This window comes from Melopsittacus undulatus, chromosome 1 (genome assembly GCF_012275295.1).
Source record: "Melopsittacus undulatus isolate bMelUnd1 chromosome 1, bMelUnd1.mat.Z, whole genome shotgun sequence".
Classification (NCBI taxonomy): Eukaryota; Metazoa; Chordata; class Aves; order Psittaciformes; family Psittaculidae; genus Melopsittacus; species Melopsittacus undulatus.
In genome coordinates, this window is record NC_047527.1 from 21,495,998 (window position 1) to 21,519,667 (window position 23,670).

Consider the following 23,670-nt stretch of genomic DNA (forward strand, 5'->3'; position numbering starts at 1 on the left):
CTGGTGTAAATTATGCAGATAGGCAGGGACTTTGCAGGTGTTTTTAAGATGTTTGGTTTTGTTTTACCACAGCAGATGACCCTTCTCTTTCGGGAACAGAAAGGTTTGCTCATTCTTGTCATATTTTATTCCCATTTGTGAACAGGCTTCTGTGTTTGTATATTTCCACTTACGTGTTTCATACTTGACAATTGAGCTATTGTGTGACTTTGGAGAAGCCACATCCTCTTTCCTGGTCTCTGTGTTTTCACCTGCAGAGTTGAAGTAGTGAGTCCCGTGATATTAACCATGAGAGAGACGGTTATGAATAACAAACATGTATGCTATTACAGATATATATTTGCTTACATCACAATCTAATTCCTTTGAACCTTATTTCACTAAGATGATAAAGTATTTTGTATGTTTAATAAAAATCCTGTATTTTTTTACCTATAAATGGGCTCCCTGGCTGAAAGGACTTTATGTCACTAGTACATTTTGGTGTACTAGTTGATGTCATTTAAGGAAGAAGAAATCCAAGTATAATTAGAGACCATTTTCCTTGATCTTAAAGGACCCAGCATCGCTTTGAGTCATTAAGCATTATTTGTACACTGTTATTTAGTATGACCTTCATTAAAAGGGAGTCTCTTTGCTCAATAGTGTATGGGCTAATAAATGGTCATTAAGCCTGACTAGTAGCTGACACAATAGTGAGCTTTGTATTTATTCTCACAAACTCCTCATGAGCAAGCATCAGAGAAGCACAGAGACATCTCTGCAGTGGTGGCCAGACTGAAGTGAAAATACAACCGTTCCTTAGAAAGTGCTGAGAGAGATGTGACAAGCCCTTCCCTCAGCGCACAACTGCTTCATAAGAAGATGCAATTCTCTGTCCTGGCTTGGACAAGAGGCTTGTATGCTGCACTGTGCACCTCTGAGAGTTCCTGCCCTGGCCACTTTGGGAAGAAGTGCACAGTGTTCTTCCCGTTCCAAGTATCTTCCCTTCCATGTCTCAGACTTCCTCAGCTGTAGCTTGGATCTACACCTCTAAGTCAACATTTTATTTCATGGATCTGTCTGACCACCATTTGAACCCCTGTGTACTTTTGACCTCCATATTGTTATGTGACCTTCAGCCCCACAAGTTATGAGGTTCTTCAAATAATCATTCTGTTTCTTATAAATGACATTTCTGATTGTGGCATTTGCTATCTGTGGCACTGTGTGAAAAAGCAGGCAAACTGTTCTCTTTCTGTCTCCCATTTGTTATTGGCCATTACAGCATGCAGAGTCCTGCACATTTTGGTGTGACTTCCTACCATGGCCCTTTTGACCTGGTAGTATTTCTGATTGCTTCCTCTTTGGACATGGGGGACAGGACCTGCATACAGTGTTCCAGATCTGGGGCACTCTAGATTTACCCAGAGGTGTAATAACGCTTTCCATCCCTTACATTCCTGATGTTGCTTCAGCCTTGCTGAGCATGAGAGCAACCTGAGCATGCCGAGCAACAATTTCATCAGACTTTATGGTCAAGACTGTGCTGCACTTTCATGCTGAATATGCACAAATGCCTTGGAGTCAAATGAAGAACTCTCCTCCCTCCTACAGCTTTCTGCTCACCTCTAAGTTTTGTGTCCCTGTGTGGGCTTGATCACCCTTGATCACTCACTTGAAGTGAATGGAAAGAATTTCCCTGATTCCTGCCAGACTGGAAGTTGTGGGAGCATCTCTTGTTAATCTCAAGGGGAGCTACATGGAGAACCTGAGCCATGGCTAGTGCTGAGTGACAGGCTCTTCTGGTCCTTCAGAATGGGAAATTTCATGGTCACAGGAAGACCGGACTCATTATTAAGGTAGAAGAGGAATGAAATGCGATACCAGTGGTGGTCTTATGAGAAACTTTTGCCCCACCTTTTACTCTCCTAAATGCTTTCTGTGAACACAAGGAATTCAGCCTTTCAGTTTGTTGCTGCTTTCCACTGTATCAGCACTTTAGCCAGAACAGTTGCAAACATGTAAAGAACAGTGTCAGTTAAAGGTGACTCAGGAACAAATGTGAGATGAAGACTTTAGAAAGACTGGAGGAATAGCCATTGAGCCAAATGCTTTTCTAAATTGATACCTGGAGTGATGAAGCTATAGACATGAGGGTTTGGGGGGCAGCCTCCCCACTTCAGAGGTGCAGTCACAGTGATTAAACATACCTTTTGGAAGCACATTCTATTTTGAAGGGGCTTCCAGCCATCACCAGATAAAGCCTACAATGGATGACCCATTGCATGTTAAGAGGCAGGGTGACTTCACCTGCTATTTGGGTTCTGTATGAAAGGCTGGCAGAACTTCAGGCTGAACATGGGGACTCTGGAGAGTATGACAAGGGCTCTGTTGTTCACTGGCAAGTCAATGGAGTCCACTAGATAAAGTGGGTCATAAATGGCATCTGAAGTAGTCTTTCACCCCAGCAAAGAATATTCCAGGAGAGCAACATAGGAAAAGGACAAACTCAAAAGATTTCACCACCACAGATTATTCCCAGGCAGCACCACACTGCATAAGGAGGAACAGAAAACATGTGGCCTTATTCCCTTTGAAGTGTTTGTGTAGTTTTTTGTCACTGTAGTACCAAGTCACCAAATACAGAAAGGTCCCTCGCAGGATCCATAACTGAACCCACAGTGGCTGTTGCCATTTCTAGCAGCCCTTCTCACTCTGCCTGGAGTGCAGTAGCTGGACACTTAGAGGCTTCACCATCCTTCCAGCATGTTGCAAACAGATTACTACACCCAGCAGCTCTCTGTGAGATCTTCTGGGCAGGTGTAAAGAGCAGATAGTTCAGATGATTTCATACAACCACAGGTGTGCCTGGTGTCACCTGCTTTTACCAGGGTAAGGACTCATGGAACACTGCATTGTGAGACCTTGGGTTCGGCTCTTAATCACCAGACTTGATGTATTTGGGAAGAAGTTTTACAAACTAGTTACCAGCCTGAGGCTGGTAACCTACTATTAAGAAATTTTTAGCCACGATGGTTCTGTGCATGTGGAGTAAGGATAGAGAAAACTATGCTATTTTGTCCAGTTTTATTGTTTCCATATTTACAAACAGTTCTGCTATTCCCATGTGTCAGAGGAAGATGCTGAAAGTTAGCACAGCGTCAGGAGAGGCAGAAGGAAAATAAAATAGACTGCTTCACGAGTCTGCTTTGAAAATCCCTTTGAAATCCACATTTGCTCAGCAGTAGTGCTGCTGATGTCAGTGGCTGAAAATATGTGGGTTTCCATGCACACTGAGCACATGTCAGGCTACATGTGGCCTAAGAGCAGATGCCTCTGCCCCTCCAGAGCTCTCCTGCTCAGAGACCATCCTGAAGGCAGAAGACCCTGTGAAGATTGGTAGGGATGCAGTACGAACAAGACCAGTGACTGTGGGTGGCCTTCTGGCTCAGCAACCACGTTTTCTGCCTTCTGGTGCTGGATTGCACAGAGATCTTGACATTACTGACATTAATTATACTACCAGGTGCTGTATCACTGCAGGAAAGTCACTTCCCAGATGCAAGCTGGACCACAGTCAGATGCTGCTTGAAATGGTAGAATCACAGAACAGTCCAGGTTGGAAGGAACCTTGAAAGATAGATCATCTAGTCCAGCCTTTCACAGGAAAGGGAACCTTGATGAGATTTTCTAGCACCTGTTCAGCTGCATATTTAAAACCTCTAGTGATGACCCTACCACATCCCTGGGCAGGTTGTAGAACTAGACACTTTGGCTGAAACAACAAGAAACTGGAGAAACGGAATAATAGTAAGTGGATGTGTGAGTGCTGTAGTGGTACCAGATGTGGGAGGTCATCAGTTGCAGCATGCAGACAAGCAGAGAGGCCAGCTCTCTTTCCTTGCCAACAGTATGGCAATGAGCAAAGCACTGCTGTACCGCTGCAGGAATGCATCTCCAGCCAGCCACAGCAGTGATGAGGCTGCTGCAGAAATGAGTGGTGAGACCCCCTGGGCATGACCTGCTTCATCCTGCCCTAGGAGGGGTGTCCCAGACTTGTTCAGCACAAAAAGGAAAGGCTGCAAAAAGATACTAATACCTCAAGGAAGTAAATACCAGGAAATAAACTGAATTTAAATTAAAGGACAGCGTTGGCATGACAATAGGGTACAAAGAGACCTTGACATATTTGAGGTGGTAAAGTAAAGGTGTCATCTAACCAGGTGAGAAGTGAGTTACTGAAAGAAATCCCCAGGAGGAGCAGTGAGAATGAGGGCTTTGGGATGCAGTTTGGCTGGGAGATCCTGCTAGCACCACCCAGAGCCAGGGCTCAGTGCAACACAGGAACCCTTCCAGGCCACTTCAGCAACTTTCATTTTAGTATCTCCTGACTTTAGAGTTGTCAATACTCTTCCAGGGCACTCAGGAGAGCTTCATACTGGGTCTTCTACAGCTTTAGCTGTTTTATGTCAATGACCAAGGTAGGTCTCATATAGGCCTAATTATGTACTAGCAGTAGAAAAAGAGAAACAGAAAAAGGAAACGTGCTTAACAAAGGTGATCTGCTGCCACCAAGGATCAAGTCCTGACATAAAGAACTTGATTTACCCAAGCTTGGTTGGGACAAAGCAAACAATGCACTGTTTGACTACAGCCCAGCTAGTGGTGGCAAGCCTTTGTAGAAAATGAACTACAGCCATCATAGCTCAGGGGATTCTTTCCCCACCAGAGGTAACAAAAGTTATGAAGGATGAGAAGAAACATCCCTTGGATAGTCACTGTAGTACATAGGCTCTCCTTCAGACTGGGGAAAGATCATCATGAAGGATTAATGCCTTTCCAAGGAATATTTTATTATGGAAGAATTTAGATTGTAAAGGATTTGTTACTTCACGGGGCACACATTAACTCCTTTCAGTTCTGTGAAATAAAGGGTAAACATGAGCCCTCACACCCCAGCAAACACACAGATAGGTTCTTGTGCAACTCCACCCCCTGTGGCTGCCTTCTGCCAGTTTCCGCAATGCCTTAATTTAAACAAAATCCCAGGGCAGAGGCACTCCAGAACGCTGCAGCGTAACCTCAGCCTGAGCTTCCCTTTAAAGTGGCAGGTCCCTGGGTTTTCCTTCAAAGGCATGCGTGCTCATTAGCATTCCAGCTTGTCTAAGGGAAGCTAATGAGACCCATCTTATTCTGAGATTTGTGTAAGTCATGATAACAGCTGTGCTGTGGATGTCTCTTTCTTTGTAAGAAGAAAGGATTGGGGATTAGCATTGCCACCATGCTCACTTCTTCCCTCCTCTCCTCACTGCAAGCCTTACACAAGGAGCATGGACAAACACAGCCCTGGCATTGCACAAAGGTAATATTCAATCCAGTATTTTGCAAGTAGATCGGTAACTGAGAATATTTTTTATATCACCATTGAACACAGTAATAATGCTTTCCTTCTGTGAGCAGTGTATATGACACTGTGTAAGAGTTTAAACCTGGATCCCAACTATCACAGACTAGCAACTGTGTGAACAGCTGGTGATATTCCAGATCACCAAAATGAAAAGACAAGTTTACAAGTATTTCCAGTTCTGAAAACCACCACCCTGTGCTTTGCTTTTCCTCCCTATCACCTCACCAGGGTCTTCTAAGCCTTCTTCACTGTGGCTTCTCTAGAAGCTGTCATGACACTTCCTACTCAATGAGTGCAGAAGTCCATGGATATCTCTCAGGATTTATCAGCAGGATTTGGAGTCCTGCCCCAAGAACAGTGGGGAGACCGCTCTTGGTTCAGGCCCATGCCAGGATGAGCTTGATGGCAAAGAGTGCTGAATAGAAGTCCAGGGAGAAATGCTTCCTCCTGTTAGGAGATGTGGTGGTTTTCATAAAATAACAGGTAACACCATTTTCGTCTCTTTATTTCAGCCTTTGACTTTATAAAGAGAGGACCATTACGATCATTTAGTACAAAAAAAAGATACACAGGGAAGTTTAATACAGTGCTGTCTTTGAATGGAAACAGCAGGTGCTCTGGAGTCTCAGCCACACAGATTTTTGTAAATGAAAACTCCTTTTGTCCTTGTCACAGAGGAAAAATAAATCATGTATGCGTTTTAAAAAGATGACACCATCCACTCTTGGAATATGACATTAAAATACAACCTGAAATTATGTTTCAATTATTAAGCTAAAAATATTAACCTAAAATGATGGTGCTGACCAAAGGCGGAGCTGACCCAAGAACTAAGGTTGTGAATCTGGCCTATTCTTAGGCTACTGGAGTTGTGATCACTAAAGAAACTGAGCACAGCTAAGCTTGGGCAGCAAGGCAGCTACATGACTGTGTCCAGAAATGTGTTTGTCTCTGTCCCATCCTGTCCTGTCCCATCCCATCCTTGCCACTGGAGAGGAGCAGTAGAGCAGCATGGCCTGCAGGAAGGCTCTTGGGACTACAGTAAGGAAGCTTTTTTGTGAACCATTAGCAGCATAACAGTGTCTCTGTCTGTAAGGGGGGCAGGGATGGTGAACTTGGTGCTTTGCTGTCGGAGCCAGCAGAAAAAAGTGATCACCAAGTGCTTTGGGTAATAGTCAGGGCTTCTGTCAACACCACCCAAATTACCAGAGTACTTACCATCGCGGCAAGCCTTGGGAAATCACGTCGAGTGTTTAGCAACTAGTGATCTCATAGGGGTTTTTATTTGAGCAGCGCAGGATGAAAGCCTCCTATGAAGCCTGAGCAGACAACTGACATGTCCCAGCCTGTTTCCTTCAGTGGCTAAAAGAAGTCATGGCAGACATTAAAATAAAATCTCCCTCCATATGTGCAATTATCTCTGAAGCTGCAGTGGGGATGATTGTCTCCATGAGCAGCCTTCACAGGCAGGAGTGATATTTGAGGACCTGTGCAGCACTCTGGGTTTGGGAAGAAGCTTAATCTGGTCTTGGAATACCTCACTGCACTCACTTGAAAGAGAACACTTGCTCAGGATGTCAAACTTTTGAGGACAAGTGGTTCTGCACAGGCTGGCCCATGCTGGAGATGGCAAACACTGTGAGGAGGAAAATCCAGGTGTGTTTCTTCACAGAGCCTTATTCTCCAAGCACTTCTAAGCCTCCTTCTCTGTCACCTACCAAGCCCCAATGTCTATGCCAAGGCAGGGCTTGCAAAGGACAGTTATGTGACAAGAGTTATTAGGAAATAAACCAGGAGCATCTGGAAATAAACCTGGAGCATCACCAGACACCCCACAAAACATGCAATACAGGATTATCAGGTTCAATCTCCATTCCAGAGACAAGGGTAATGCGATGCTGAACACCTCCATGGCCCACTCCTTCCCTTTCTCAAATGCTGCTGTGTCAATCCAGCCTCAGGACCTATGAAGCAGAGAAGAGTTCGATTCCATTTATCCCTAGCATATTGTGAAAACTCTTCATGGTCTTTACAAATACTAACTGTGAAAAGCTGAATGAAACAGAATCACCTTTCTACCCTAATAAATGTCCTGCCAAGAACTGAAATAAGTTAAGAAGGTGACTTCCAGATATTCCCTGCCCCCCCCCCCCCAAATTCACAGACTGAATTTTTTGTTTTAAAAATTAATATTTTTATTTCAGTGTGAGAATTTTCCTATCAGATGTTCCTTCATGTCCTAGGGATCCAAATCCTCAGTGAAATATCAGGTGTTTCTTGTACATAACCTGGAAATAAATCATTTCAAGCCTTCCTTCTCTTTCCCCAGGAGCATAGCCAGAGCTGTGAGGTACCCTGGGAGGAAGGACTGCTGTGCAGCAAGTTACAACTTTATGATAGTGTCAAAATCTAAAGAAAGCCCCAAATAATTACTGTTATACCTGACACGTATTTACAAGTGCACAGAAGCAGCCTGAAAGCTGTAAAACCCCTCACCAGCTTTGTTTAAGCTCACCCTGGGAAAAACATGGATAGCAGTCACTTTTATTACCAGCAGTGCAGGGACTGAGTGTTTTAGACCTTGTTAAATAGGTTGGGACAGATCCACAGATGGTGTAAATCAAACTTTTGTAGTTACTCCAACATATCTGTGGGCACAGAGGGCTCTCTGGAGTCATTGCACAACCGGTGCTGCCTCAGGGAGCTCTTACATCAGGTGCAACTTCCATAAGCTGCAGACATGCCAGCCTCCTGCCGCCAATACAGCGCTCCCCACCCTGTGTCCCCAGCAGAGGTGCTGGAAGAAGGGGCCAGCTCCTGTCTGCCAGCTAGGACAAGGACAGGATCTCAGCCTTGCCTGAGGCTGGTCCGCAGCCCTGTCTTGCTCTGCTGAAGTCTCTGCTGGATCCCTTTGGCCAAACCTCATCCATTCCCATCCCCTCACTGCTGTAGCATTACGTTTGTGATCATGAAAATGGCATCTGAACAGATTTAGCCGAAGGTGGAGAAATTATAATTTTTAGGGGAACATAAGAGTAAAGACTAATGGTTGGAATGTGTTTCTCTCCACTGGGAAGGGGAGGAGGAGCTGGCTGCTGGCACCAGGCTGTGTTAGCATAAAGCTTCAGGATGACTAAATAGCTCAAGGTAAAAGGGTGGTGAAATTTGAGTTGCTGTCAACTGCAGAAATGTACTTATCACAGACTTCTCCCACAGTCATTGAAAGAGCCTGTGCATCTAAGCTAGCAGCACCTGGTATAGCTCCTGCTCCATCCAGCTCTCAACCTCCATGAGATGGGAGTGACATGGATATGATGCTCCAGCCACTGTCTCCCCTGGCTGTGCTCAAGCCAGAGGCACCCTGAATGCAGTCCACAGTTGGGTTCCTATCTCCCATGGAGCAATGCAAATCATAAAAGCCACCTCATGAAATGTTATAAAAAGTGCCTCTCAGCTCTTTCCCTCAATTTCTAAGGTTTAATTCTCTCTTTATGGGTATCTCTGCCCATATCATCCTCACCCTTGAAGATCCATCAGTGTCACAGTGCTCAGAGCTGCAACCCAGCAGCTCCCAGCTCAGCTGAGCTCTCCTAGAGATGCCAGAGGGAGCATTTGGTGTGACTCCCCCATCAGTGCTCTAATGGGAAGGCCATTTCTTGTAGCCAAGAGAAGGCCCAGAGGGTCTGCCTCTGCTGATCTGTAAATGCCCAGTGACTGCAGCCTCAGCCTGTGGCAAGAGGAGCAGACTTGTTCTCAGCTTTCTGTTGAACAGCAGCATCACTGGTGACAGTTCTAGCTCTGCCAGTGCCATGCAGTCATAAATTCAGATCAGAGTTTGACTCTGCATCTTCCCTTGTGGATTTTATCTCCTGGGTCACTCTTTCCCAGCAATTGAGGGATGAGCAGTTACATATCTGAACTTGCAGTCATTGTTCTGAAGACCAGTTATCAGACATGATATGTGAAGTAGCTGCATCTGGTTTAAGAGGACTGTGTGCACAAGCCTCCTTTTCAGCTGCAGTGTTCTTCAGTCATGCCAAATGTGTGAACTCATGAATGATGCTCATGTGAATAATCATCTAGAGCAACTGGATGTTTTTTCCAGCTGTCTCACCCAGATCTGCCTCTGCCTTTGCTCCAGAAGCCTCATTTCCCCTTGTTCACAGTGTGAGCACTGCCACTTAGCCTTGCCTGTATTTTAGGTGCCCACTGCAAGTGCCAGTGATTTCTCCAGTGCTTCTGTACAGAGCTGGTGAGAAATGCCACTGGTGAGAAATCTGGGTATTTATCCCAGATTTTTCACCATGACATGTCTTTCAAATGTCCTTTTTTCCTTGCTTTCACACAACCCTAACCCTGATCTTGATGGTCCAGAGAATGTTGGGTTTCTGCGTTTAATCTGGTTTGAAACTCTAACACAGTTCCAGCCTTTGCACCCCATGTGTTGGTGTGGGGCACTGGAGGCTCCTTCACCCACCGGCCTGTGCCACGTCTGTCTGACTTTCACATAATGCGTTAGTTGTTAGCGGTATCCTGGGAGGGCTGGCACTTGTTTGCAAAGCTCCTCTTGGCAAGGGGACAGGCGCTTACAGCCACTGCCAAACAACACGGGCCTCCCGACTATAAAATCATGCTCGTTTTTCACCTCTGGACTCTGACGGAGGTGAGGATGACTCCGCCTGCAGCACGCTACATGAACTGGGTGAGCGTCAACCTCTCGGCTGCTGTGGGGTGGATCCCCACCCCTTCTCCTGTGAGCACAGCCTCACAGGCCATGGGACCGTGTCACGCTTTATGCCAAGTTAATCACCGGTGTTTGCATATCGGGATGCACGAACCTGCCAGGATTTGAAGTCTTCAGACATATTTTTGGCACCATGGAGCTGGGTGAGATCTCACATCCCACTGTGAAACTGACTCCGGTGAGCAATCAGACTTCCGTGAGACCGTGGTGCAGGGCGATGGGGTGAGGGCTGGCGGCAGCTCCAGTCTCCGGGCTGCACACCGCCTTGCCCTGCACAGTGTGTGCTGTCCTAGGAAGTGCCTCAGCAGCACTTGTGTGTCAGGGCTTCTCTGGAAGTATTCCTGCATTGCTTCATGCCCCACACAATTGCTCAAGCCCCGTCCCTGCACCATTTGCATGCTCCATCTCCTCAGGCCTCGTTGCACAGAGCGGGAGTTGTGTGCTGCCGCATGGCGCCTGCTCCCTCCCGCCCTTCCCCAGCCTCCCCACAAGCGGTGCCATTGGCATTTGGGCCACCATACCATACCATAGCATACACCATACCATACCATACACCATACCATGCACCATACCATACCACACCATACCATACCATACACCATACCATGCACCATACCATACCACACCATACCATACCATACACCATACACCATACCATGCACCATACCATACCACACCATACCATACCATACACCATAACATACCACACACCATACCATACCATATCATACACCATACCATACACCATAACATACCACACACCATACCACACACCGTACCATACACCATATCATACACCATACCATACACCATACCATACACCATACCATACCATCATACCATACCATATGCCATACCATACCCCTACTAGAGCAGCCAACCCCTCTTTCTCTCCTGCCTGCTTCCAGCAGCACTCGCTCCGGTTTTTCTCCCAGTCTTTTGCGCCAAAGGGCTTAATTCTGGCACAAGGCCTCAAGAGACAGATGGTCATGGCTGGGGTTTGCAATGGAGGAGGCATGGCATGGGTGTCCCTCTGGACACTGCAGCTGCTGGCAAGGTGAAGAGAGCCAGGGCAAGGACTCAGCCACTGGCCACATTGGCTCAATAGGGCATTATCTCTTACTGTACACTCCTGGTGTGGATCTGAGCACTCTCCATGCCAGACCCCAGGCCTGGGCAGGAGACAGCAGGATCAATGAGGTCACCCTTTTCTGGGGACAGGAGGGAACCTCACCATATGGACAGGAGCTCTCATCCCCCAGCCAGAAAGCAGACACAGGCCTATTTTATTTACTAGGCATCCTCAGCTTCCCATCTGATGCCAATTTGTGTGTCCAGCCTGGATGCAGTGCCCTGCACAGGTCTGCCTCTTCCCAGTGCCAAGCTTCCTCCAAGTCCCCACTCCCAGAGCCCGCCGCAGCACTGGCTAACATTCAGCTCATGTGCTCACCAGTGTCACCTGCTCCTCTCAGCTCCTGGTAGCTGTTTTAAGCTGGAATTGTCCTTTGGGTATCTATCTCCAGTATGTATTTGAGACTCAGCCAGTGCTGGTGGAAAGGCCTGGCCATTCCCAAGAGGAGGCTCTGGCCAGGCACTGGAGGGCTCACCCTGGGAAGAGCACAGAGCTCATGGCTTTAGCACCTTTCTCATGAGATGTGCTCGTGTTGCTGCAGCAGCTTGACATGAGATAATGGCCCTCCCATGCCTGTGCCACACAGACACGTTAAAAGCCATTTAAAGCAGCCCCCATCTCCAGAGCAGATGTGATTTCCTATGGGGTTTAGTGTTGCTGATGGCTGATGTGGTTTCCAGGAACAAGTAAGTGCCAACTGGCAGCTTTTCCTGTGGCAGGAACATTTTGAAAACACCTATCCCATGCAGACCCTCTGGTAAATGATAAATCGCAACCTCCTGTGTCCGCTTTTCCACGGTTTGGGATTTTCTTGCGTCTCTTGCCTCCCTCTGCTCCCTTATTTGTGTGAAACTAACTGAGAGTTAATTATATGCATGACATCTGATTGAGTCAGCCAGTAGCTTCACAGCTTAGCAGGGGATGACAGGCAGATAAACAGCCAGACGCAAAGACACACATGCCCACACATGTATGCACACACACTCACATGTGCCTGCATAAGCCATTTCTCTTAGCAATCTGGATCCACCGCAATGATATCCCATGTTTCTGGCCAGTGGTGGATGTTTGTCCAAGGCAGTGACCCTCAGCCAGGCCAATGAGATGTCACCCAAAGGAAATGGGGCTGGCTCTTCCTTTTGCCCTTAAAAAAACCCAACAACTTGTGAACTGTACTTCAAAGACTTCTTGGTGATAATACAAAGCACATTACTCAGAAGTAAGGAAGTGGGGAAGCTATTTGACCTGATGCCACGAGGACCCCTGCTTAGGCCACCCCAGGCTGTGCCCAGGCACCACCTGGGGAGGGTGCTTTTGGCTTGAGCTGAGACTGTTAACACTTACTGCACCCACGCTTGAGCCCTGGTCCTGACACTGCTCTGTTTACATGCACTGCTTTGTGCCTCTGTGTCTAAAGCTGTGACAATCCTGGTTGGGTTTTGTACAAAAGCAGTTACAAGAATAGATTCACTGATCTTTGTGGGACACGTCTGTGCTGGAGCACCACAGGACAGCCCAGAGGAAGGGCAATCCTGAGTTCAGAGCAGGGTTTAATTAGGGAGTTACAAATCCAGCACAGGGCTACACACCAGGAAGAGAAGGGTCACCAATTGTCAGTGTGTGGCCATCCTACACTTTCCCACTGGCTTCAGCAGGGGTCCTGTGCAAAGCAGATACATAGGTATCATTGAGAAGGGACCCCTAATGTATACGAGTGAGAGAAGCAGGGGAACCTGACTTCCACAGCCACCTAAACTTTGGGAGGAGGTGACAGAAAAATAGGGAAATTTGATTTTTCTATCATGCTGATAATCTCATGAGTAACAGAAAAGGGTTTGCTGCCTGCAGAGACTGTACTTCCAGACAGGCTGTTTGCTGCTACAGCATTCAGTCCTGGTGCAAAAGATGACAGCTTTAATCCCTCTGGGAAAAGCAAAGCCACAGAGGTTAATCAAGGCAGTCTGCAGCATCAAGGCACAACAGAGCAGTTTTAAGATTCAGGTTTATTTTTATTATTGCTCTCCTGCAGGACTGATTGCAGCTCATAATCATGGTTTGGCACTCCAGGGAGAGCAGATAGTGACAGAGTTTGTAGGCACAAGAGGAGATGACTTGGTCCTCAGCAGCTGCCTGCTTGCTTGTTCTGGGTTTGTGGCCATGCTGAAGCTCTGCAGACTCCCAGGCTTCTTAGCGTAGAGAAATGAAACCTCTGGCAAGAGTGAGGAAAGAAGTGAAGGCTGGCAAAGCACTCTTGAGGAGTTCCTGATTGCTCTGGTCTCACAAGCACTGTGCAGAAAAACCTCAGCCAGCTTCACACATGATGGCTGGAGATCTGTTGTGGTTTAACCACAGCCACCAACTGAGCCCCACACAGCTACTCACTCACTCACTCCGGTGGGATGGGGGAGAGAATCATCAGAGCAAAACAGAAAACTCATGGGTTGAGATACGGGTGGTTCAACAGGTAAAGCAAAAGCCAAGTGCACAAAGAAAGCAAAATAAGGAATTCATTCACACTTTCCATGGGCAGGCAGGTGTTCAGCCATTCCCAGGACAGCAGGGCTCCATCACATGTAATGGTTTCTTGGAAAGACAAACACCATAACAAATGCTCCCTCACACAATTCTTTCCCCCCCCCCCCCCCTTTATATGCTGAGCATAATGCTATATGGTGTGGAATATCCCTTTGGTGAGTTGGGGTCAGCTGTCCTGGCTGTGTCCCTTCCCAACTCCTTGTGCACCCCCAGCCTGCTCGCTGGTGGGGTGGGGTGAGGAGCAGAAAAGGCCTCATCCTCCACTGATTCAGGTAGCTCCTGGAATAGTAATTCCTGTAACATGCAACTCAAATCATGTGTTACAACAGTTTAAAGATACATCCATTTCAATATCCACCCCTGATCCCTTTGAGCCAGGTTATAGGGTTTAAGATTGCAGTTGAACTCCTGCCTTTGCTCCCAGCCTGGCTAACAATGAGAGGTTCCTGGAATAGTAATTCCTGTAACATGCAACTCAAATCATGGGTTAACACAATTTAAAGGTATATGCATTAAAATCTCCACTCTTGGTCCCTTTGGACCAGACCATAAGGTTTAACATTGCAACGAACTCCTTCCCTTGCCCCTGCTCCTGCTGGACTTCTTATCCACAGGCTGCAGTCCCTTTGGGGTGTACCTGCTCCAAGTGGAGCCTTATGTAGGAGCCACAGTCTCTTCAGGGGTGTACCTACTGCTGCACACAGGTACCCACAGCCACAGTCACTGAGGTGCACCTGCTCCAGCATGGCCTTATTCATGGGCTACAATGCCTTCAGACATCTAACTGCTCCAGTGTGGCCTTACCCACAGCCACAGTCTCTTCAGAATTAAACCTGCTCCAACATGGTTATGAATGCAGTCCTTCCAAAGGCGTACCTGCTCTGTTGTGGGCTTATCCATGGCCACACACTTTGAGGTGCTCCAGCATGACCTCATGCACAACCACTGATGCTTCAAGGTGTAGCTGTGGCATCATGGACTCATCCACAGCTACAGATGTTTCGAGGTATACCTTCTCCAACACGGACATACCCCTGGGCCACAATCCCTTCAGAGGTACACCTGCTGTGGTACAGACATTACCACGGCCACAGATGCTTCAAGATGTACCTGCTCTGCTGTGGGCTTATTCATGACCACAGACACTTCAGGATGTCTTGTTCCTATGTGCAGTCATCCACAGGTCAGTCCCTTCGACTTGAGGTCACACTGGAGTTCCAGCCTGTCCAGTTCAATAGCACAGAAACAGGAGTGATGCCCTGACCATCTGCCCATCCAGACATATCACCACTGCTGTTAGCAAAACACTCCCAAGCACAGCACACTGAGATGATGAGCAGCACAGCTCTACAGCAAGCAGAGAAAGCAAAGAGCAGCCATTAATTAGTACTAGACTCTAATATACACTAAGGCAAGCAAGACCTATGAAAAGCACAGAAGCATGTCAGTTAATAGCTAAACAGCAATAAAAGCTATAAATTCAATCTAGCACATTACAATCAGATCTGTCATTATCTCAAACCCTTTGAGCCTCAGGCACCGTAAAGGACTGTCATGGTTTAACCCCATCCAGCAACTGTGCCCCGCACAGCTGCTTGTTCACACTCCCTGGTGGGATGGAGGAGAGGACTGGAAGGGTAAAACTGGGAAAACTCATGGATTGAGATAAAGTCAGCATAATAGGTAAAGCAAGAGCCATGTGCTCAAACAAAGCAAACATGGAATTCATTCACCACTTCGCATGGGCAGGGAGGTGTTCAGCCATTCCCAGGAAAGCTGGGCTTCATCACGTGCAGCAGTTACTTGGGAAGCCAAACACCATCACTCTGAACATCCCCTGCTTTATATGCTGAGCATGACATAGTATGGCATGGAATGTCCCTTTGGTCAGTTGGGATCAGCTCCATTACCATCTGCCAGAACAAGGACAAGTGTCCAAAGCTGTCTACCTCAGGCTAAACCAGGAGCTGATCTCAACATGGCCTGCTGAGAAACAAGTCCAAACACTTCAGGATTTGCTCTCAGTCAGCCTCTAATTGCACAGTCCAGTAATCATCAGCTGATGGGATCTGAAATGTGGATCAAGCAACAGCTGAAGCAAGTGAGCATTGCAGCAAAAACACAGAATCCACACATGAACATTATTAAGAATGAAGCCAAGCTCCACACTGTGCTGGTACTGTGCAGCAGTGCTGGTCATTGTCAGAAGTAGAGTTGGAGGTGCTCGTACTCCACAGAGGGCATTCACTGCTCATACATGGTGAGGTGTAAAGGATCCACTTTTAGTGTGAGCAGGCTTCTGTACCTGGCTTGTGTTCAGCTATTGCTAGCTTCATGCAAGGATGCAAAGGCAGGAAACTTGAGCAAGCAGTCCCTGCTAATTTGCTTGCACATTTAGAAGGCAGTGAAGCAAAACCACACTGGAGTCACAGCTGAACACACTTGATGGGGGAGACACTGATGTATTTCACCATATTTACACCAGCCTGGATCACCTGAAAGAGCATAAACAGCAAACAAAGAAGGAAGACAGAAAGACATTTCGTTTCATAAGGCTGTTAAAGAAAACTGAGAAATTAAAAGGGCAAATAAAATATTAACGCTTACTTTGCATCTCTGGCTGCCAGAGAACAGATATTTTCTTAAGCAAGATTCTGATTGCTGAGAGCAGAATATGAGGAATTAAGAGACTGGGAGATAAGATCAGGAATAGTTAATAAAAAGCCTGGGATCTGTAAAACCAGTAAAAGGTTTTATGCTGCATGCAGGCATGCTGAATGAAATGGGGAAAGAAATTAGAGACACGTTAGCAAACCTTTTCGAAGTTCAAGAGAAATCCCTTAGGACTGGAAAATGTGACAGAAAGGGGGAGAGCGGCCTGGGGGCAAACCAAGGCTACATCTTGTCAGTCTGCAAAGTCTTAAAGCTCTTTAAAAGATCACTTTGGAGAAATAGAAGAGCATAAGAGCACCTCAGTGAGTTGCCTGAATGCTGAGGTTGTTACTGGCAGAGCAGAGCAAAGCAGTGGTACATACTGAGAACTTCTGGCTGGACAACTATTTTTAGAAAGAGAAGATGAGAAAGGGACCTGAGTAGAAGCCAGACCTAAGCAAGAAGAGGAAACCTTGCTAAGCCATATTTGTCTCAATTGTTCTCTCAGCTTCGAACCCTGGACAAATTACATTGCAACTCCAAGTGTTAATCACGAGAGTTTCGTAAAGCAGTTCTAAATTATGTTACAAATGGTAACACTGCATAGAACATCACAAAGGCAACCATCCCTGTCCAGCCCTGCGTCACACATAGAAGTGTTAAGCTGACACTCCCTGTTAGATTTAGCTAAATAAAACTCCCTGGCCTTTGCTTGGATGACAGCATGGATGGTGCAAAGAAGATAGAAAGAGTCATACAACTATGGTATCATAAGCAATACTGAAGCAATAGGCTTTGCATTGCTTTAATTAAAGTAGATGTGGTTTATTAATGAATAAAAGCAAAGCTAGCAAACTCTGACCATAGAAATATGAAAAGACAAAGACGAAAGTAATATAGACATAGACTCAGAATAGTTTGGGTCGGAAGGAACCTTCAAAGGTCATCTGGTCCAATCCCCTGCAATGACCAGGGACATCTCCAATTAGACCAGGTTGCCCAGAACCACATCCAGCCTGGCCCTGAATGTCTCCAGGGATGGCTCACCCACCACCTCTCTGGGCAACCTGTGCCAGTGTTTTACCACCCTCATTGTAAAGAGTTTCTTCCTCACATCCAGCTTGAATCTCCTTCATTTATAGAATCATAGAAAAAAACCTTAGAAGATTAATTTTTAAGAGTTTTAATATCGGTGTAATATTTAACTGGGGGTTAAATTTTGTCATTTCTATCAAAGCTATTCACCAGGATCAATTCACAGGAAGTGACACAAAGTTAATGTATCTCCAGTTTCTACTGCTTCATTTTCTAGGCTCTGTGTAGTGTTTCAACTTCTTTAAAGCAAAGTGGTGCAGCTTATATTCTCATTGTTGCAAAAATGCTTTGCAACTTCTTCTGTCTGTGCTAATATTTCAGAAGTAGCTAACTGAATGATAAAAGTCTAATATCAATGTTGTAATTAATTCCCATTAGGCAGCAGCATCTTATAAAACAGGGATCAGAGTGACCTCGTCCATGTGTCCTGCTAACAATGCCATCCCACTGCACCAGTGTGCCAGTGGCTGTCCAGACAGCCCTGCAGTTTGCTCAGGCAGTCTCCTGCTTGAAACATTAACTCAAATGCTGACACAAAAGCAAGGACAGATGAGAAAAGGGCTATGAAGAGGAAGCATCTGCAGGTGCCACATCTGTGCATTTAAAAGACCAGCAGCAGTGTGCCCCTTGTAAGGGTGTGTGGCAGTGGAGCTGCCCAAAATCACCTTTCTCCTTAGCAAGAGTGTGCTCAGGTTGGAAGGGCAGTGATGCAGGCATGTAACCACTGACAACGGTGGCCAGCACAGCCAGGACACAAGCCCAGTAAATCTGTGGACATCAGAGCTGCAGCAGCCCAAGTGAGGAGCTGCAGCAGGGGCTGAGCCCCCAGCACTGCCAGCTTGGGACCCCCACGGTGGCTGGAGGAGTCTACAAGGGATTTCACATTCAGTAGGTGCCCTGAGAGCAGTGCTAGGGAAGAGCTTACCTAAAACAATACAGAAGATTAGAATATATAGAAATATATAGGAATATAGAAACTGAACAACTCAAATGTAACTGGAAAAGTGACTTGAAATACCAGGGGGAAAAGGAGACAGCAGTGAATGTCTGAATCCTAGAAACATCCAGCCAGTGAATCAGCACTGATGAGGGCTGGTGCTGAGCTGTGGCTGGAAAGTGAGGATCATGTACACAGAAAGCCATCAGGCTGACAGGGCCCAGAGAGAGGCACATTTCACAAGGCCTGGAGAATTGCAGCCAGGATGGTTGTAATTGTAGCACAGGGATACCAGGACATGGGGCAGGTAATGAGACAACCTCATGGTGCTCCACCTCAGACCCTGAAGTCAGAGGTGAAAAGTTACAGTTAGCTTTGATCACATCAGTGCGATGTTCAGGGTGTGGGGTTGAATGATTTCCAGTACAAGGAACTACTACTGTAAGGCTTGCATGGCAAGTGAATGAAAAACATGGTGACCATCCATACTTACCTCCACATCTGTATCATCTCTCAGAGCTTTGGATATGCAGGAAGAAGAATTAATTTTTCAAGATAATCCAGGAACATATAAAAAGCAAACCTTTCCAAAGCTTTTGTGGATGCCACTGGAAAATCCTTTGACAGTTTTGTTAGCTGTGCAACACACACTAAGATAAAATACACTAAATAAGCACTTACGCACCAGCATCCTCTTATATTCCTCTGCATGTGTGGAAACTGGGTAAACTGTGGAGCACATTGGGCCAGATTTGTGATCGCAGTGACCAGGGGAATGCCAGGGCCCTTATAGGACACAATCACAGAGCCAGTGCAGCTGAGGCTGGCAGCCACAACTGGAGACTGTCCAACCCTAAACCTTGCTCTTACAGGGTCAGACAGAGCAGGCTGCTCACGGATGTGTTCAGTCAGGGTTTGAGTATCTCCAAGGGTGAGACTCCACAACTTCTGTGTGAAGCCTGTGCCTGTGTTGAACCACCTGCACAGTACAAGTGGGTTTTCTTGTCTACAGTCAGAATGTTCTGTATGTCTGTGTGTACCACTGCCTTGGTCCGGTATCACAGCATATGTTCAGATACCTACATTTTCCCATGTAAATCCAGAGTTGTTCTCTATACACTGTGTAATGGAAAAAGCTGTTTCTCTGCATGGCTTCTTGCTTCACTGCAGTTAGGTGTCTTGGAAGAACCCAAGGGTCATATGCCATCCCGCTGGGGGAAGCCAGATAGAAAAGAATAGGGTCAAGCCAATAGGTGACAATTTCAACTGCATTCATGTGTGTCCAGTTTATTCATAGCTGGAATTCTCCTAGATTTGGCAAAGTAACAGCAGACTCAACAGGATGTGTGTAGTTCCAGCATGGCCTGTCTCTGTTGGAAGAACTTGCTGAAATAATGTCTAGAGGTCTGTCTCGGGGGCATTCTGGGGAGGTAGATGTTATATCCTTATTGCTTTCTAGGTAAAAAGGGAGCAATTAAAGGCCTGGATTGGAACAGGCTCTTTTATAGAGAAATAGAAATTACAATCCCAATTCTGAAGTTCATCCCCAGAGGGGATCTGGAAACAAATTTCTGAAAGAAGCAAGGCAGCTTTTTATGGACACCTTCCACCTTTAGGGCTGCTGAATCCTTCTCCTACGTCTTAATCCCAAAGCAAACTGGCAGAGTGAGGAAAAGAGGTTTATTCAGAAACCAAGCAGAGGCCTGGGGATGCAGCACCTTCAGCATCACTTTCCTCCAGGTCCACAACAACAGCATGTGCAGAGGGCTCAGAGCAGGACAGATCCTCAGTGTCTCTCTCCCATCCTCTAAGCTGCTCCTCTGATGAGCCCCTTTTCCACCCCATCCTGCTATGCAGCTCCATGTCCTAGAAGTGGAGCCTGTCCCCCAGATCCCTACAAGCAAACCCAACAAATGATGCTCCAGCTCCTGCAATTCTCTCCAAGTTGCCAATGGACACCCAGGCATTGAGGAAGGAGCATTTTCTCCTAGAGCTCAGCCAGATGGGGCTTCACAGAGCAAAATCAACCTGAAACTGCAGACAGCAATTCTCAGACAGATCACGGAGCCTTCAACTTCAGAAGCAGTACAAGAGATAAGTGTTAATTTGTGGTTAAGTCCTATTTATCTGGAACAGCACTGGAGGGTGGCTTGGCCTTTCCTGTAGCATAGCAGTTGGAACTGCCAAAAGAAAGAGGCATTAAAAGTTAATAAAAAAGTCTGAAACATGCTCATTAAAATACTTGGAAAACTTCACAGTTTGGCTTCATACCATGGAGCGAGTATGTGAGAACCTGACCAGGCTTGCCTGCCTCCCTTCCAGATCGCCTTGACTTAATGCTGCAGAAAAAAATCACCTGGCGTCTGATGGGGTGCTGAAAAGCCCCTTCCATGTCAGAGGCTGTTGTAATTTGCCCTTGAAATGCATCTGAAGCACAGGAATGCGTGAGCACAAATCCAGAGCTCGTGCAGGGGAAACACTGGGTGTTCTGCAGATCAGCATATACAGATGGTATTTTATTTAGTCCCCAAGGTTGCAGGGGCTGGTGACTGTCATCCTGCTCTGGATCATCCACCCTCTGGATGGTTGGATGCTGCAGCTATTGCTCCCAAAGCAGGATCTCTGGATACCACACTATCGAGCAGCTTGGCCATAGCTGGAGCCATTTCCAGGAAAATCTAGCCCTGTATTTGACCTCATTGTTCTATTTACTCACCACACTAATTGGGCCAGGCAGATGGAAGGCCAACAAGACAGGTAGGATGGACTATTTGCATAGCTGTAAGCGGTTTCTATATGATTGAGTGGAGTGGATTGAACCTTAGGTGGATTGTGGGTCAAGAGGTTGTTTGAGTTTCACATTCATGGATGCACTCTCCACAGCCAGTGTTTTTGGTAGGCCACTCCATAGCACTCTGCATTGGCTGCTAGGTCATGAAATGAGGCCTGGACCTTGAGCTGCTGAGGATCAGGACCTCTGTGGTTATGCATCCATGTGGCATCCCGACGACAAACCCTACTGTGGTTCAGTGAAGGCTGCCCACTTTTTCTCTCAGCCATGTGGCCTGCCTGAAGGTGTGAGCTTTGGTGCTGTTAGACACTGATTTACCAACAGCTGAAGCCACCGTTGATCTAGTGCTTAGTTCTAGGGTAAAATTTAAAAGATATATGAAGTACCAGCTTGAGATTCTTTGCCTAATCCTTGTACCTCCTACCCCACTATTTCTCAGGGATGCAGAGCCTTTGGCTAATATTCTACTAACACATTTGGGATTATCCTGCAGAACACTGTGTTTATCCTGCTTCCTTCAAAGTGCAATGACTACCTTGGGACCAGCACGTAGTAGTGAATTTTGCACTCATTGTAGTTTCTATGGATGCAAGGTGTTGGACTTGGTGGCTTTTGGCCTTTTCCCTAGATGAGCTCTCAGGGTTTTCAGGTATAATATATAGAGACTTACGGCATTTTTTATGGCAGGACTTACTTTGCTGAGGAATGTAACCTTTTATTTTGCTAGGCTGTATTACGAGTGTATGATTACACAGCATTTCTTTAGCAGTGGACTGCTGTTCCCAGACAGGCTTTGGGAGCCTGCTGTAGAAGGTCTGCAGGGGTCGGTGGGATCCATAAAATACCATGGGTAAAGAAGACAGGAAGGAAAGTATTTTTAGCCTCACCACCCATGTTCTATGCACAAAAGGACTTCTGCTTGAAGAGCATCACAATCCTGAGCAGTCAGCATATTGCTTAGTTTGGGTGACTGTACCCAAAATCTCTGTGGAGGAAGCACACCTTAGCATCCTTCATGGCAATGACTGCTCTTAGGGCAGTACTACCTGTAAACACTGCTACAGGCCTCTGAAAGCACATAGCACATAGGATCAGGTATGACCTGTTCACAAGACATCCATAAAGAGGACAAATTCCTGGCAAAACCAAGAGCAGCACCCAGCTTCTTCAGACCCCTTTGCCCCATCCTCTTCGTACACAGGAAGCTCCCTGAAGGACTTCTTGGTAGGCAAAGGCTGCTGCCGAAGGGATGGAAAGAAGCCCACACAGTGGAAGGTATGCACATGCCTGCCTTCTACAACTTCTCTATTATCAGTAAAGAACAAAGAAATAGCAGATGTATATCTGATGTGTTTACATGAAAGCTGCAGTATTTACTGATGCTTTTAAGGTAATATTTTACTTCAGCCTAACATTGAAAAAAATGTGGAGAATATATTGCAGTTAGTTAGCTAAACACCCTTCCTGCCTGTGGATTGGGTAAGACAGATACTCACAATAAACTTTATCTGGGGGATAGGGCAAGGAATTGGCAAGAGAGTCCAAAATCCACTAACTCAAGGTCACTCATCCACTCAAGGAGTCCATGCTGGCTGAGCAGCGACCGTAAATCATCACATTTGACACTAATTTGGTGGCCTATGTAAAGCATGAGTGAATCTGCACCCAGTCCCCATGGGAGGAGCAGCTACACAGGCAGTAACTGGTCACTTCTGTGAAGAGGCCCAGACTGAACTGGGCATGGAAAGATAATTTTCCACCTAATAGCTGGGAGTTGTAGTGAAAGTATGTATATACATAGGAGTGAGGCCAAATCTGTCACCTAAACCCACGCTGATGGAGCTATAAATCCAAGAAATTGCAGTGGGCAAACACAGCAGGACACGCTCTGGGTCCTCCTGCCTGTCACACCAAGTTGTAGCAGTGGATGTAATGCGGCATTTCCTCTTGGCATCCTAACAGTTCTAGGGGAGCTATATGGGCACCGTCACTATGCTATTCCAGTATGCCCCAGTGACCCAGTAAGATGGAGTTTTACAAATGGGAAACTGAGACAGCAAAAGCAAATTACCTAAGGGTTTTTGGCAATCCATGGTTCAGACACAAGATATTGCTGCATATTCTTGAAGTTTAATGTCTCATGCACTGAAACCCCTCCTCAGCAACTGCACTCCCAGGCTTAGTAGTTAAAGCTCCCCACTTGCTTGTTGGGGTGTGAAGAAACTACATGGATGGCCAAGCTGTTCCCACAGTCAGCTGAGGTGAAAGGCCCTGGTTGGTGTGAGAGGCAGGGTACAACTACACAGACCCTTCTCATCCAGCAGTTGTCCTCTTATGGTGCTACTTGAAGCCTCCATGGGAAAATCAGGAGAAAAAGCAGACAGTTCATTTTAGT